Here is a 17106-nt window from a genome sequence, read left to right on the forward strand (position 1 = left end):
TCTCGCTTCTCTGCAAGAGCCAGCGCAAGCTTCTCATCCCACAAATACTCTGTCCCTTCATCTTCTTCAGAGGCTGCCATGACACCTGCAATCAGAAAGACCCTCCAGGAGCAAATCTTTCTTAGTTATGATTTCCAGCTAGGTGCTTGGACACACTGGAGAAAGAGTGTACTGGGATCAGATTGCATCCAGCAGTGAAGGAGCGCTTCCCGGGCCAAGTCAGAGGTAGTTATTCTTTCATATTTATGAAGAGATTTTCTTTCTAGCCTTTTGCAGATATGATAACATCTGTCTGCACAGCTTTCCAATGCGGGGTGCCAGTGGGAGGAGGATGATACACTGATAATGGCAAAAAACGCCACTAGAGACTGAGCACAACTACAGTCCAGCCCCAGGAGAGCCAGGGAATAACTCAGGTCTTCTGAGTCTTGGGAAATTTGACTTTCTTGTAGAGAGTGAGATACCCATGCTACTTATTAAAGAGTTTGTTTTAAGGCAATATTCCTTTAAAAGCCAATTAACTGCTTTTATTTCAGGTTGAAGGATGTGAATTAGAAATGAAAGAAACCTATTAGAAATAGCACGCTGTGTCGGCTGCAGGAACAGAGGCCACAGTTGCCGGCTCATATCTGAAATGTGCTTAACTTTTACACTCTCTAGCATTAGAGAGAAGCATGGGCTTTGGAACTGACGAATTAAATCAATTTGTTGTACCTATTACTTCAAACTAGAACCATGATATTTACGTCTGCCACGGACAGGGGTGCAGCTGTCCCCATCCACTCGCGGTCTGCCAGCACTTTTGTGGGTCTCCTATCGTAGCTTAAATACACGAAGCCTCCACCGAGCCCTCGGGCCTTGGAGCATGTTGTTCTGACATCCCCACACATCTCACCCTCAGCCATTTTTGGAACTTAGCATGAAACCTCACCTACTGGTTACTTTCTAGAGTAGAGATAGAAAATCTCTCTCTCTGAAGAAACTTTCCTGAAAAAAAAAAAAAAAAAGACAACCTCTATCCCAAATTAAAATGCCTAAAGTAAAATTTATTAGTGATGACCTCTCTCAAGTTAAAAGTATTCCTTGCGTCAATTTTGTGACTCTTCTTCCTCTATGCCTCAAAGCTACGTGAAAAAAATAATAATCAAAAAGCTGTGACAGGCATCTGTGAAATGTGCAAGGTTCCCAGTGGTAGAATCACCTCTTCTCCTTCTGCTTCTTCCAGCATCTACACATTTCCACCTCGCACAGGCAGGAGAGTCCATCATCCGCCTGCGTCCACACAACCCTCTCCCTTTCCTCCCATCAGCCACCATATCCTGGGGATAGAGCTTATACAAGAGCAGCATTTTCTCTCATTCCCTAATGTTCCTTCTTGCCTCTGCTTAATATGTTGTTCATCCCTGCAGGGCAGACTGAGACACTTTGATACAGGAAGCCCCTGACTCTGTTCTCATTTTTTCAAATCTTTAATTTTTTCCTATAATAAGAAGGTGACCTTTTTTGCTTAAGTTTTTTGAATATTCCTAATAATGCTGTGGGAGTTAATACCACAGTTTCTCCTAGTGGAAACACTGAGCTGCAGGGCACTACAGCCATTTTTCACCATTCCCTTGACACATCAGCTCTCAGTGCTTCTCCTTTCTGCCCTTATCTGTGTGTCTATCAATGTGTAGCTCTTGCTTTGCTGAATGCCCTCCCATAATTCCATATAGTTCCTTGAGGAGAACTAGCGTCCATCTTGCAAGATAGCTCAACTTTATATCCCTAGTGAAGATTTCCCTATCACTGATGTAATGGTTGTTTGCATTCTTCCTGCTCTTTTATCATTGCTTACAAGCTGGACATGAAGGTACATGGCTGCAATCCCAGCACAAGGGAGACAAGGACATGAGGATCAGCTTTGCAGAATTCATGGCCAGGCTGGGTTCCATGAGTCCCTGTCTCAAAAAACCAAACACGCGGTTGCGGGCTGGAGAGGTGGCTCAGAGGTTAAGAACACTGGCTGTTCTTTCAAAGGCCCCGAGTTCAATTCCCAGCAACCACATGGTGGCTCATAACCATCTAAAGTGAGATATGGTCCCTCTTCTGATGTGCAGGTAGAACGTTGTATAAATAATACATAAGTTAAAAAAAAAAAAAAACAAACACGCATGCACATATGTGCCTGAACACTTAGTCGAGAGCATGGCCAAAGCAAACACAGGCCTTGGTCTCGTGGAGTCTCTGTCCAGTGAGGAAGATGAGTGTGATTATGAAACACGGTAGAATATACAGGCTACATGTTCTTGCGCCTCGTGGGAGGAGCATTCCACCTCCTTGTGGAAATCAGTTTTGAAATTTTGTAAGAAGGAAGGTGGTAAAGAGAAGGAAGGAGACCTATTAGGGAGGGGGAAAGCTAGCACGGGAGAGAGGGAGAAATCCAATTAAGTTCCAGGGTATCCAAGCAAAAAGAACAAGAGCGTGGCCAGAGACCAAGAGAAAAATGGAATAGGGATTATGCAGTTCAGTCTTAACCTACTTAATGGAATATTCTTTGCAACATTTTTTTAGCTATTTCCCAGAAAGGCACTGTTGTAAGGTGAAAAATGTGTATATACAAATTAAGTATGAGGTTTTTAAGAGTAATAATTTTTCCCCTAATGTGAAACGGTAGCTCAAGCTCAAGGACTTACATATGCTAAACAGATATAACCCAAGCACATCCTTATTGCATCCTAGTGCAATCTTAACTAAGTCAAATGATAAAGAATGTAGCAGATTGTGGTACTATCAACGAGACAGGCAAAGAGCAAGCCCTACATACTTAACACTTAACCCATGATTCACTAACACAAACCAAGCCACGTATTCATGACAGAAACCTGTCTGCTCCAACAAAATATTTTGCATATATGTGAATGGTTGAAGAAAATTCTAACTTTTGTCTACCTTCAATCTTTATTGCATGAATGGCTTTTCATACAGATAGGTAACATGGACTCCAGATCTAGAAAGCTGTTGAAGAAAGATTGTAACAAAGGAAGATCAAGCTGATGGTACTCATCCTTCCGGAAGTGACCACTTAACCTCAGAATCCCAGTGTGGAGCACTCCAACCAAATGCTCTCTGTCGACCAGACCATTTCCCTACCCAGGTCTTCTTGAGCACTTCAGGCCTACTGCTCCTGCTTGAGTTCAATTATGCGATGATTATTGGTATGTTTCTCACAGTAGCTGTCTATCTGTAGCTTCCCTACCAACCCCATTTCCTCACCCCCACTCCTGTTTACCAAAACTGGTCATTGCAGAAGCCAGAGATAGGCATTAAAGTGCGCAGCTTGTACAGCCACGGTGGAGATCAGTGTGGCGGTTCCTCAGGGAGGTGGGAACCGGTCTACTTCCAGAGCTGTCCCACTCCTGGGCACATACTAAAGGACATTTCATCCTGCCACAGACTCGCTCAACCATGTTCATTGCTACTCTACTTATAACAGCCAGATACTGGCATCAACCTATATGTCCCTCAACAGATAAATAAAGAAAATATGGTATATTTATACCATGGAATATTACTCAACCATTAAAAAAATGAAATCATAAAATTCAAAGTTAAATAGATGGAACTAGAAAAAAATGAGATAAACCAGGCCCATAAAGACAAGTATAGGATTTGCTTAGATGTGAATGTTAGCTGTTACATCATTAATAAGAAAGCTATTCTCCATATAACCACAGGGTTTACAAATAGAATAAGGGACTATCGGAGAAGGAAAATGCCCCTAGGAAGGGAAAATACAATGGATAGTTATGGGTATAGTTAAGGTTGAGAGGAACTGTAACAGGAGTATCAGACAGAGAGGGGAAGGAAGACAGGCTAGAGCTAAGAGCCATTCAAGGGGTCATGTAGAGACCCAATGAAGTAGAAGCTTCCTAAAGTATATACATAGAAAACGGTGATCTAAAAAAAATCACCAAATAACATGGAAACAGAGCCCCCGCTTAACAGCTCTTGTCTATAAATGAAGCTTCCAGTCCCAGTAGCGGGTTACATTTAATCAAGCTGTAAGCCAAGAGAGTCCCATGGCAACCCCAAAACTACCTCGGCTGTTGCCAAGGCCATAAACTAACCATAAGGTCCCAATGCTGAGGACAACACCTACACAACTCAGTAAACCTGGAGAAGAGCCCACACCCCTATGGACTAGTGTTTATGGTACTGGAAAGTGCTGTGGCTGCTACCGAAAGAGAAAGGAAAACACCAACCTACATGCAAACTCTTCCGTCTACACTGGTGATTTGCCTGCAAGACAGGCTGCTGCAACAGTGACACAAAGCTAGTGGAAGGAGGCAGCCATAGTGACTGGATTTAAGACGTACTCCAGGCAGGAGTAGGAACCCATGTACGGCACTGCTCAGGTGGCCTGAAACGAGATAGGCCCGGGACCTATGAGAGAACTAAATACTGCTGTTCTGCTAAGGGAACGTAGCAATAAAACTAGTACTGATGAGATTCTACTCTGCTGACAGATTCTACTCTGCTGATAGTGCCTGGCTCAAGCCTCAGCAGGGAGAATCCGGACACAGAGACCCACAGCCAGAGGATGTGCACAGAGTGGGAGACATTGGAATAGCCCTAAAAGGGATATCTCCACCAAACCCCTCCCCTCAGGGCTCAGGAATACTGTGGGAGAGGAAGTGAAAAGAACATTAAGAGCCAAAGGTGATGGGGGCACCAAGAAGACAAGGCCCTTTAGCCCCAGCAGGAATGACAAACATGATTTCAGAGTCAAGGCAGCACACACAGGGCCCTAGAGCTGAGAGAAGTGGGCACATCCCATGACTCCTAATCCAAAAGCTATCTTCAGCTGATGGCCATTTGCAAATGAAGACTTAGTTTTCTCCAAAACAGGCTCACTAGGTGGCCAACACAGAATAAACTCAGTGGCAAAGAACTCAATTCTCTGTCTCATAATGTTCCATCGACAGACGTTATTTTTAAACCTTATAGGTCCTTTAATATATATTTATGGTTTCTGGTTTTGTGTTTTTATAGTATTCATTGTGTCTTTACATCTATTTGTGCTTTTCATGCTTTTTCTTTGGCTCTTTTTCTTCTTTTAATTTGTTTGTTTCGTCTTATTTTGATTTGATTCTTTCTGTTTTATATCTTATTTTACTATTGTTCCTTAGATAACTGTTTGTTTTCTAAGAAGAGACAGAAGATGAGAAGAGAAACAGGAAGAAACTGGGGAGTTAGGGTAGGGAAAATCATAATCAGAATAAATTGTATGAAAAAACCTATTTCAATAAAAGAAAAATTAAAAATAAAATGAAACTATTTTATGAGCTCATTTACATTTATTGTCAAATGTTTGCAAAAAATCAATATGCACAGTATTTATTGTCTCATCTCTTTCCTGTGTCTCTGAGAGTAATACAAGCTAAGCGTTCATGTTGTGTCTCTAATAGCAAGTTCTTTATTAAAAGAAAGCCAACCTTGGGGATGAATGAATGGTCTCAAGTCTGAGATAAGAAATATATAAAGTAACAACTGGGAAGCTCCATTTTCATGTGGCAGGAAAGCAGCCAAAGTATAAAAAAAAAAAAAAAAAAACAGAAATTTAGACTGTTTTGCAAAGTAACAGCATCTAATGGACAAAGATGAGCATAGCAAGCAAGTAATGGGGCAGAGATTCTATTGGAAATTTTGTATAACTCTTACTAGTTTTTTCCCCCTCATCTCTTCCCAGTTCCACCCACCCTCTCTCTTCTACCCTGTGCCCTTTCCCTAGTCCACTGAGAGGGAAGGACCTCCTCTCTTTCTATCTGACCCTAGCCTATCAGGTCTCAGCAAGACTGGCGGCTTTGTCTTCCTCTGTGGCCTGGCAAAGCTGCTCCCCCCTCACTGGGAGGTGATGAAAGAGCCAGCCACTGAGTTCATGTCAAAGACAGTCCCTGTTCCCCTTACTAGAGAACCCACTTGGAAACTGAGCGGCTTATGGGCTTCCTCTGAGAAGGGGGTCTAGGTCCTCTTTGTTCATGGGCCTTGGTTGGAGTATAGCTCTCTGCAGGACCCCCTGGACACAGGTTTTTTTTAGCTCTGTTGCTCTCCTTGTGGAGTTCCTGTCCCCTCTAGGTCTTTCTATCTCCCTCTTCTTCCATAAGGTTTCCTGCACTCTGTCCAAGATTTGGCTATGAGTCTCAGTATCTCCTTCAATACTCTGATGGGTAGTCTTTCTGAAGCCCCCTGTGGTTTCTGGCTTTGTGTTTTTATGGGAATCCTTCTGTCTTTGCATCTATATGTGGTTTTGTGCTTTTGTGCTTTTTATTTGGTTTTTTTTCTTCTTTTAGTTTGTTCTGTCTTATTTGTTTCTTTCTGTTTTGCATCTTATTTTACTGTTCCTTAGATAACTGTTTTTTAAGGAAAGACAGAAAGAGGATGAGATGAGAAATAGGAAGAAACTAGACAATCATAATCCGAATAAATTGTATGAAAAATCTATTTTCAATAAAAGAAAAATTAAAAATAAAATGAAACTATTTGATTTATTTTTGAGAGTATAACAACATTTCCCTTTCCCTTTCTCCCTCCAAACTTTCTCTTTTACCCCTTTTTGCTCTCTTTCAAATTTGTGGCCTCATTTTCCATTGTTGTTACATACATACATGTTCTTTCTTATTTTTATTTTTTATATTAATTACAGTTTATTCACTTTGTATCCTGTCTGTAGCCCCTCCCTCATTCCCTCCCATCCTACCTCCCTTATTCTCTCCCTCATCTCCTCCCATACCCCTCCCCTAGTCCACTGATGGGGGAGGTCCTCCTCTCCTTCCATCTGACCCTAGCCTATCAGGACTCATCAGGACCGGCTGCATCGTCTTCCTCTGTGGCCTGGTAAGGCTGTTCCCCCCTCAGGGGGAGGTGATCAAAGAGCCAGCCACTGAGTTCATGTCAATTCCTGTTCACATTACTATGTAACCCATTTGGACACTGAGCTGCCATGGGCTACATCTACGCAGGGGTTCTAAGTTATCTCCATGCATGGTCCCTGGTTGGAGTATCAGTCTCAGAAAGGACCCCTGTGCCCAGATTTTTTTTTCTCTCCTGACCTAGGTGATAATTTTATGTCTACTTTTGTAGTAAATTACTGAGCTACACATTTTTGTATTTTTCTGCATACGTCTTATTGTGCACATAAAATTGTCCCAAATCTGCAAAAAGAGCCACAAAGGCCCAAACTCCTGAGGCTCTGTCCAAGTCTCTGTTCACGTCACAGTCTGTCAACATCCCATTGGCCCAAGCAAGTCACATGGTATAGTCAGAAGGCAAAAGGCAACCAGAACATCTTGCCTTGGCTAGGCCAGAGTTAGCAACTGTTTTTTGGTAGAAAGCCACACAAAATATATCTTGGATTTTGCAAGCCAAGTTCAGTTCTTCTGCATATTATCTTATGAAAAATTTTAAGACAATCATTAGCTGAACGCTGTACTCCACACCCCTCACACTGACACCGCAGTTGTATTTAGCACACGAGCTATAGTTTGTCAGTCATTTGATGAAGCCATGATAATGTTACTACAGGGAAGTCGTTTTCTTTTTTTTTAAGTGGGAAAACCAATTTAATCTCCACAACTCATCCTCTTTATAGTACTTAATGTCACTACTGCTATGATCTGGACTGTCTCTAAGACTCAGGAATTACAAACTGAATCTCCTAAACAATGGTGTTGAAAAAGGAAGCTTACCAAACAGAGTTTACAATGAGGAAAGTTTCTGCCCATCTGGATGTGTGAGCGCTAATGTAGAAGGGCCTTGTTGGAGCTGGCTTGCCCTCTCCACCCTCTCACTCTCCAGCCAAGGGATGACAGCGTGCTGGTCCCTTGCCTTTCAGCTCTTCTCCAACATGAGAAACATTGAGACCTCTCTCACCAGACACCAGAGACATCAGGAGCATTGAGACCTCTCTCACCAGACACCAGATGGCAACACCATGTCTTAGTCTCCCAGGTCTCACATCTGAGCACAACAAAATCCTGCTTTTTACAGATTCTTAGTGTGTGGTATTTTGTTACAGGCACACACACACACCGAAAAGACACCTATTTTTGGCAAAACACATTCATCCTCCCCAAAGGCTCTTAGTTCATCCAAATATATCATCAGACCAAAGTCTTGTCCTACCTCAACTCTGCTCTTGGTATGCAGATCTAGAAAGTAAAAGGCCTGCTCCTGTGGTATTAACAAAGATAGAATAACAGCAATAAACAGTCCAGTCCAGAAACCAAGAAAATGGCAGACACATCAGCAGCCCCTAGATAGTTGGAAATTCTATGGGACAAATGTGAGCATTCTCATCCTGCTCCATAAAAGGGGTCAGTGCCTTCCTGGTAACCTAACGTGTTTTGTTGCATTTCCTGTGGCTTATCATCTTCTGCTATCCAGTTTGTCAAATCAAGTCATGTGACCAAGTCCTAAGGCAAAAAGCAGAAAAGTGCTTTACTGTGAACCCAATAGGAGGCCACAGCAAGCAGTAACTTACATTCCACAACAAGAGTAAAGCAATAGAGCTCGCCATTCAATCTGCCTGAAGGAGCTCACCTCACCTTATAACATAGTGCACAGAAAATCAGGTTTGATCTTTACTAAATCCACATTAAGGCTGTTAAATAAAGACCAACTGGGTCCCAAACTTTGGTCCATTGAATATAAGCACAAAGAATTTCATTTAAAGCAATGAGTATTAAACTTTAAAATCACTAAAGAAGAAACTTCAAGTGGCTATTAATAGTTAAAATTTGTTGAGGGAGAAATACTTAATGATTTTATATATATATATATATATATATATATATATATATATACTAATTTATGCAAAAATGGATTTTAGTTGATGCAAGGCTTATTATGAGGTGACATGATAATGAGCCTTCCAAAAAGCCTAATGGAGTCAGGGTGCATTTGAAAAAACAGAATATCTCACTCTGAAAATATTGTCATTATTATTCTCACTATTCAGGTCACATGTGGTAAAGCATATTCTATTCTGAGAACAACACTTTAAAAAGAGGCTGATAAAATTAAATGCATGTAAAAGAAGACAACCCAGAGAACGAAGGTTCTTGGGTTAATACTACATAATACACATTTGAAGCCATTTGGAAGCTCCCCTTCGAATAGGGAAGGATGGGCTAGAGAGACGTTGTGTTTGTAATGTGTTTACCACGTAAGCAGGGGGACTGGGGCTGGATCTCCAGAAACCTTGTGAAAAGTGTAGACATGGTAGTAAACACATAAACACATCTGTCATCCCAGTGGTGGAGAAACAGAAAAGGGATCCCTGAGGCTTGGGACCAACTAGACTTGCAGAATCGGTGATCGCCAGAACCAGAGACAGATCTAAAAAGAAACTGGGTTGCGAAAGAGGAAGACACTCCATGTCAACCTCTGGCTTACATGCAAATATGCACACGGGCTTCTGTGTCCACAGACACGCACTCATCGAAACACCAGACACACAATCCTAAAAATACACCCATATACACACTCATGCTCAGAGGGCAGAGGGTCATGGAAGAGGAAAGAAAAAATATTGTGCAATGATTTCACAGTGTCATGTGAAAAGAAAGCAGATGTATCAGTTGCTGCTACAGATCCAGACTTAGCTTCTGCAACAGGCTAGCTAGAAAGCAATTACTTTGGCCTTGCACAGTGTATGCTTCCTTTCGTAAACTCCCATTTCACTATTTCGACAAGAAAACAGGCATGTGCAATGCAATGATGTCCACGGATATTGTCAATAAAAAGTCCCAATAAATACTGAAGCTTGGATCATATAATTTCCCCATTTCCGTGCTATTGGTATTCCTTTTTTCTTCTTCTTCTTCTTCTTTTTTTTTTTTTTTCAATAGTCTAAATTGCTTTAAAACATTCTTAGCTACCAGGCAGCTGTCAATATTTGGCCCACACACTAAGACAAACCTCTGCATACACAGCAACGCAAGAGATTGGGTCCCAGTCACAGAAAGCAAACTCAAATGGTGATAGCAGACACAACATGGGATGCCCTGCCAGTACTGTTGGAAATGTCGTCACACCCCTGGGTGACAATGGGGCCAATGGACCATTCTTCTGCAAAATACAGCCAGTTCAAAACCCCGAGGGATAATTCACTGAGCCGGCAGAGAGGAATCAACAGCTCAGGGCCTCCTCCTAGGGCAACAGTTGTAAATGAGGCCTCTGTTGTTCCCCAGGGTAGAGCCCGCTCCAGGTGCCTCTGTGGTGCTACAGCCCACACCTCTCCTGGAGGCGAGATGCGCTGCTCTCCTCTTCCACGATGTCTCCACTTCCCGCTTGCGCCTCTGAAGAATCAATGCGCAAATGCACACCGTCGCTGAAGACAACAGCTCAGGTCTTACTTTCTGTAAACTGGAATGTTAAATGTCTCAGTTCCAGTAGTTCTCAGCTGCAGGCTGTTTCAGCTGTCCTGTCTGTTCCTACCACACCCGAGTGCCCAGTGAGAGGAAGAAAGGGAGGATTCTGCTCATGCGCAGCACGTGGGCCGTTCTCACAAGGAGTTAGCCCACCCAGCGGTCCAGAAAGCAGGGCTCCAGGCTGAGGATGGTCTGGGGCCGCTAAAGCCAAGTTTCTCCCTAGCACTGCCATTGGAACACCTTCAGTGTCTTAGCCAAAATGAGCTTCCAGAGATTCAAAACAGCTCGGAAAGCAGATGCATCATTTTTGCCAAATTCAGTTTTCACATTTTGGTGATATATCTGCAGCTTTCATAAATTTGATGAAGGAACCTGATACATAACAAATGAAATTTGATGACTTTTTTAATGATTTTACCTCAGATTCAGATCTTTAATCACTTTTTCCTCCTCCTTGGCATTAAGAAGTGCAAAGACTGGCCTCTTCAGGCTGACAGCAGCTCTTCCTAGTGTGTACCATCAGCAGGCATAAGAAGCAGGCAAAGAAGAGACTTAATTTCGTTAATTATGCTACATTTAGAGGCTGCAAACTTCCTGGCAATCAATCTGGCACTTTTCTCAAGTATTAATAAAACTGTTTTTTTAATTCCTGATTAATATAGCTCAGCAGATAGCACCACACATTGAGGATGGAGCTCAGAGAGCAGCCCTTCAGATTTTCTTTTTCTGAGCCCATATCTTTTTGAACACAAAGACGCTGCCAACAAACTGCCTAAGATAAAGAATTGGTGTAGACCTTTTCCTCTGTGCTTTCCCTAAACCAAGGCCATATAAATCAAACAAGATTACTTTATCTGCAGCTAAGAATTCCACAGAGACATGTTGAACCTATAAGAGATGGCAGAACCTGGCCAACTTCTTACTCTTCGGTAATAAATTGTCCCACCATCCTCATTCTTCCTTCAGAGTTTTCTTTATTTTTATTTTAGTGCAAGATATGTGGATTTGTCTGCAATATTAGAGGGATTTTAGTTTTTAAAGGATCCCAAGTTTTCCTCCTTAGATAAAGAGGACTATTTTTAAGTTTAGACATTTTGCAAATGGGAAAAAAAATGAGAAAAAATATTAAGAAAACATGCATATATAAAACTCAATATAGGGGGCTGGAGAGATGGCTCAGAGGAAAAGAGCACTGCCTGCCTTTCCACAAGTCCTAAGTTCAATTCCCAGCAACCACATAGTGGCTCACAACCATCTGTAATGAGATCTTATGCCATCTTCTGGCATACAGGTGTACATGCAGATAAAACATTGTATATATAATAAATAAATCTTTAAAAAATCCACTTAAAGGGTGGAGACAACACATTAAAAAAACTCAATATAAAAATCAGACAGGAGAGTGCTTAGATAAAACGACATGCAACTTTCTAATGGCAACTGCTAATTCATGGGAACTTAATTTCAGGGATGAGATGCTCAGAGAAATAAACATCAGATAAATAAATTGAAATAGATTATTGACAGAAACATAGATAGAGGTAGACATAGAAGATAAATGATGATGAAAATAGATAGATAGATAGATAGATAGATAGATAGATAGATAGATAGATAATAGGTAGATAGAAAGATGGTAGGTGGGTAGATGATTGAAGATAGATGAATAGATGATAGATACATAGATACATAAGCACATGTAGACACATTGACAGATACATTGATACAGACAGACATAGATTATCTGAGATTATGTGAGCTAGAAAGATTACTCTGGCTCTAAAACTTCTCCCTATCACCATTAAAAAACACAAAAGCTTATATGATTTAACTACAGTTATAAAAAGAGAGTGAAATCTCTACAGTAGAAGCACTCAAGTCACCAGAGAGAGAAGACAGATATATATATATATATATATATATATATATAGAGAGAGAGAGAGAGAGAGAGAGAAGCCAGAATAGCTAACGTTGACCTTACAGTGTTGACCTTGGGATGTCATAGCTATCACAGTTCTCCACACTTTGCAGATGAGCTCAGAGTTAAGGTGCTCATGACCACAACGGGCCAGCACTCTGTGGAAGCCGCAAAGAAACATTTATGACCTAAGGAGAGGAGTCTGCTTCTGTCAAAGAAAGCCATTCTGCCTCAAAATAAGTCATCACTGAGAACCAGGCCCAGAAGAAAAATGGTGCTACCGTCATCTGGTTTTGAAATGAGCTATAAAATCAGTGTACAATAGGAGAACAATTCAGAGAAATGGGTCAAGGGTGGGAGTGAGACTTTGAAGGCTCAGAGCCATGCAGAGTGAGGACCATAATGGAATGTCAGCCTATATCCTGCAGGGAATGTGTCCTGTGGAGACAGAAGGGAGCATGGCAGAAAAGAAAATGTTTCTGTACCTATGTGAATAAGGACACTTTCAGTTTTCAGCTGCAGTGGCTGATCTGCCTAATTTAGAATGAAATACATTAATGGTGTAACAGGAATAGCCCTTGTTTCAGGGCTAGCTGGATGTCGAGCAGGGGCCGTCCTGTCCTTTCTCCAGGATGCAGTCCTGCTTGCCCGGAATGTTCCAGTATCAGAAAGCAAGCTGCCGACAGCTGCCGGCTCCCAAGGTCATAAAGAACGTTGTTCCCCAAGAGAAAGAAATCACAGATCCTCAGTGTCCTGCTACAGGTCATGTTCGGGCCTGGCCTGGATTCTGCAGTCCTCCCTAAACCAGTCACTGCCATCTGATGAAGCATACTGGCTGGATCCATTGCACGGCCTCCCTAGTCCTAACGTAGAAGAAAGTAGTGTTGAAAATGAGCCACATGGGCAAAGCATCGGTGAGAAGGAGGGTTCCCATCAGAAGGAATGCTGGGCAGGAAAAAAATAAATATAGAAATGGTGTGTCAAAGATTATAGCAGAACTTGTTTGAAAGAACAGTCCCCTGGGGTCAGGAGTGGAAACGCACCTGAAGCAGGCCAGCACTTGTTAGATATCAACTGTGATTTCGGACTGACTCTGAGAATCATTTCACACGTTAAGAATTCGGTTGTCAGAATGTTTCCTACCTTGAATGACATTCCACAATTTCTGCCATTCAGGAGGGCAGCTTTGATACTGTCTTCAAAGTCTTGCAGAACCCAGAGTGTGTCCAATTGCCATCTCTTCAGTTGAGGTGTGACTGTGGTAACACTGTACCTGTAGAATTTGATGATTGCTTAAAATATTGACACTCATGGCTGGGAGGACAATTACAATTCTTGCATTTAGGTGAGTAGATTGCTTTTGGATCCCTAAGAATGAACGAGATCTGGATGGAAATGAAGTCATTAGTTATGTTTTTATTGATGCATGAGAAAAGTATTTTCTCTCACACTAAACAATGTCCCTAAAAATAACAGCACTAAATGGTGACTACCTGTCTACATAGTTCAAAACACCTCTGTTAATAAACATCAAAGGCAGCGCTCAAGGGCAGAATTCGTGAAGATGGAGGTTTAATTCCCAGCACAACAATCAAATAAAAATACATATATTAAAATATCAACATATTTATGGAAATATTGCTACATTATACCTTTATATTTATGTTTATATATTACATTATAAAGAAATCACTTAAATAAGTGGTAGCATACGAAAGTACTAAATAATATGATGATTCATCCTAAAATCAATGATTTAGTTGAATCATCAGTCTCTGCAGGCCCCCAGGGTCCCAGGCTCTGTTGCTCTCCTTATGGAACTCCTGACCCCTCCAGGGCTTTCTATCATCCCTTCTTCCATAATATTCCCTGCACTCTGCCCAAAGTTTGGCTATGAGTCTCAGCCTGTTCAATACCATGCTGGGTAGAGTCTTTCAGAGGCCCTCTAAGATAGGCTCCTCTCCTGTTCTCCGTCTTCTCCCACTTCTGATGTCCATCCTGTTTGCCTTTCTGAGTGAGGATTAAGCATCTTGTATAGATAGAGTCCTCCTTGTTGTTTAGACTATTTTAGTCTGTAGATTTTAGTATGTTTCTCCTATATTATATGGTTGATACCCACTTATCAGTGAGTGTATACCATGGGTGTCTTTCTGCTTCTGGGATACCTCACTCAGGATGATCCTTTTATAGCTCCATCCATTTGCCTGCAAATTTCATGATTTTTCTTGTTTTTAATTGCGAGTAGTATTCCACTGTGTAAATGAACCACAATTTCTGTATCCATTCTTCAGTTGAGGGACATCTAGATTGTTTCCAGATTTTGGCTATTATGAATAAAGCTGCTATGAACATGGTTGAGCTAATGCCCTTGTTGTATGGCTGAGCATCTTCAGGATATAGGCGTAGGAGTGGTACAGCTGGATCTTGAGGTAGCACTATTCCTAATTGTCTTAGAAAGCGCCAGATTGATTTCTAAAGTGGCTGTACAAGTTTACATTCCCACCAGCAGTGGAGGAGGGTTCTCCTTTCTCCACAACCTCTCCAGTATGTGTTATCACTTGAGTTTTTGATCTTAGTCATTCTGATGGGTAAAAGATAGAATCTCAAGGTCATTTTGATTTGCATTTTCCTGATGACTAAGGAGGTTGAACATTTCTTTAAGTGTTTCTCTGCCATTCAATATTCCTCTGTTGAAAATCCCCTGTTTATCTCGGTATCCCACTTTTTAATTGGAGTCTCATAGCTATGTCAAAGCCTACAGTTTTCTTGGGGAAAGACAGCAAGTTCAAACAAGACAGCAGTAGCCAATCTCATACACATACAATACTTTTTCATCCTTGTGCTCTGTATGCCACTAGGGGTGGGGGAATGGCAAAGGAAAGAGGAAGAAAAAGAGAGAAAACAACTTGAAGAATCATTACATTTCTTTTTACCTTCAATTTGATCCTTACCTGTCTTATGTGTAAAACTTTTATAAAGAAATACGAGTTCTGAAGTAATATTTTAAAAAAAACCCCACTATGAAAGCATATGCCATGGGAAACCAGATACCTGCAAAGATCAAACTGCTTCACCTCCCAGACCTCAAATTCTCTCTGACCCAGTCAACCTTGCCTCCCACCTTTAATTTGGCTTAAAATGGGCGGGCTCACTAAAAGATAAAAGATCACACCCTCCTCCACAGAGTTTTAGCAGACATGCCTACCTGCAGAAATTACCCCCACAGTTAACGCTTACCTCCAATTCCAAATCCCTGGGGAATGCCACGTGCTTGGCTTCTCTTATTCTTCTAGTATTCCCTTGCCATTGTTCCCGTTGGACTGAGTTATGTCTGCACTTGGTATGACCTTTGCAGCCTGAAGTCTTTTCTCATGAAGGCATCCCTGAAGTGGGCTTTAAGAAAGCACATGTGGAAACGCATGAGACAGAAAGTTCCCGGAAGGTAAAGGAGTCTGCAGTATTTAGTAATGCCTTCGGTTATACACTGGTCCTTACACATCAGGAAACTAGTAGGGTTTCTTTAATTAAACACATTTATATCATAATAATCACTTTTACTCTATCATACTGGTCCTTAGAAAAGAAAGGCCACCTGGTTTGTTGTTGTTGTTGTTGTTTATTTTTTTAAACACAGATTTATTCAACTGATTTCCCCTTCAAAAGGTTTAAATAAACGAGTAGACAGTTTCCCTCTATGCTTGCTGCCTGAGAAGAATCATGGGATACAGGAGGTTATTGTCAGTACCTCATATCAGCCTTGTGAGAAATGAGTACTTCCAACAGTTAGGCAAGTGAGCACTCAGGAGAAAAAGATTCAAGCTAAAGAATGTGCTACACTTTATCGCCTAATCAAGGTGATCAAGAAAGTCAACGCGACACCATTGACATTCATACCATGCAGCAGGTATCAACCAGGACTGCCATGGAAAAACTGGGACCTATCCATATGTATAGATATATACATACATATTTTTAGGTCAGCAAGTTGAAGCCTTGGGGCATAGCAGGAGAAAAGCCATCACACAGTAGTTCTAAAGCAATGCCAGGTAGCTTAGCATAAATTCCCTGACAAAGCTGCCTATTGAAAGAGCCATTCAGCATTCTACTTTCTCTGAAAGGCTCAGCAGAAAAAAGGAGAAAGTGCTGAAAATGTTCTAATAAAAATACAATTGCTGTAGACCCAAAAAACTGAAAGCCAGGAGATGCCCCTTCCATCAACATCCTCCTCCACTGTGCCATCCAGCATTAGGGACACAAATAAGCTCTGACGTCTAAGAGGCCTGGTGCCCAGTGGCCTCTGTATGCATCCTGCAGAGGTAACAACCAAAGAAGAAAGGAGTGAGTTTCCATTTCTACAACAATCAAATAAAGAAAAGAATCACGAAGCCATAAAATGTTGACTGGAAAGGACCCAGAAAGAGTACAATGCAGGTTCCAAATCATACGAGGCAGCACCATGTAACAAGTTAAACAGTGTATTGTATATTAATACATGAGATATTAATACATGAGAGAACTCGTTTTAATTTCTTTCTTCACTCAGCAACTGTGTGTTGAGTACTCCTAAAGCCCCAGGCATCAGGGTAGGACCTGGGGGATAAAAGTATAACTAAAACAAGGCCCTGTGCGTTTATGTCAACATCTGTAGTGTAGACAGATGCTTTATCATTATGAGTTGGATCTGAAATGTTCCCACATTGGCTCACGTGTTCCACCATCTGAATTCCAATGGGTGGCACTGCCCGAGGAAGGTGATATGACCAGGTGGTGGCGTGT

General features: G+C 41.5%; 2 long non-coding RNA genes across 2 annotated transcripts in view; one reads left to right on the forward strand and one right to left on the reverse strand.

Annotated features, from left to right (window-relative positions):
- Positions 1-17106, reverse strand: part of LOC132655927 (uncharacterized) — a 99477-nt gene that overhangs the window by 418 nt on the left and 81953 nt on the right. The window contains exons 3-4 of the long non-coding RNA XR_009593888.1: positions 15568-15723; positions 13474-13603 (exon numbers count right to left, since the gene is read on the reverse strand). This is a non-coding gene — a long non-coding RNA (uncharacterized LOC132655927). The remainder of the gene's footprint in view (positions 1-13473; positions 13604-15567; positions 15724-17106) is intronic.
- Positions 10-5279, forward strand: LOC132655928 (uncharacterized). The gene is made up of 3 exons (XR_009593889.1): positions 10-225; positions 2968-3197; positions 5172-5279. It is a non-coding gene; the product is annotated as an uncharacterized LOC132655928 (long non-coding RNA).

Source organism: Meriones unguiculatus, chromosome 8 (assembly GCF_030254825.1).
Source record: "Meriones unguiculatus strain TT.TT164.6M chromosome 8, Bangor_MerUng_6.1, whole genome shotgun sequence".
NCBI classification, from domain to species: Eukaryota; Metazoa; Chordata; class Mammalia; order Rodentia; family Muridae; genus Meriones; species Meriones unguiculatus.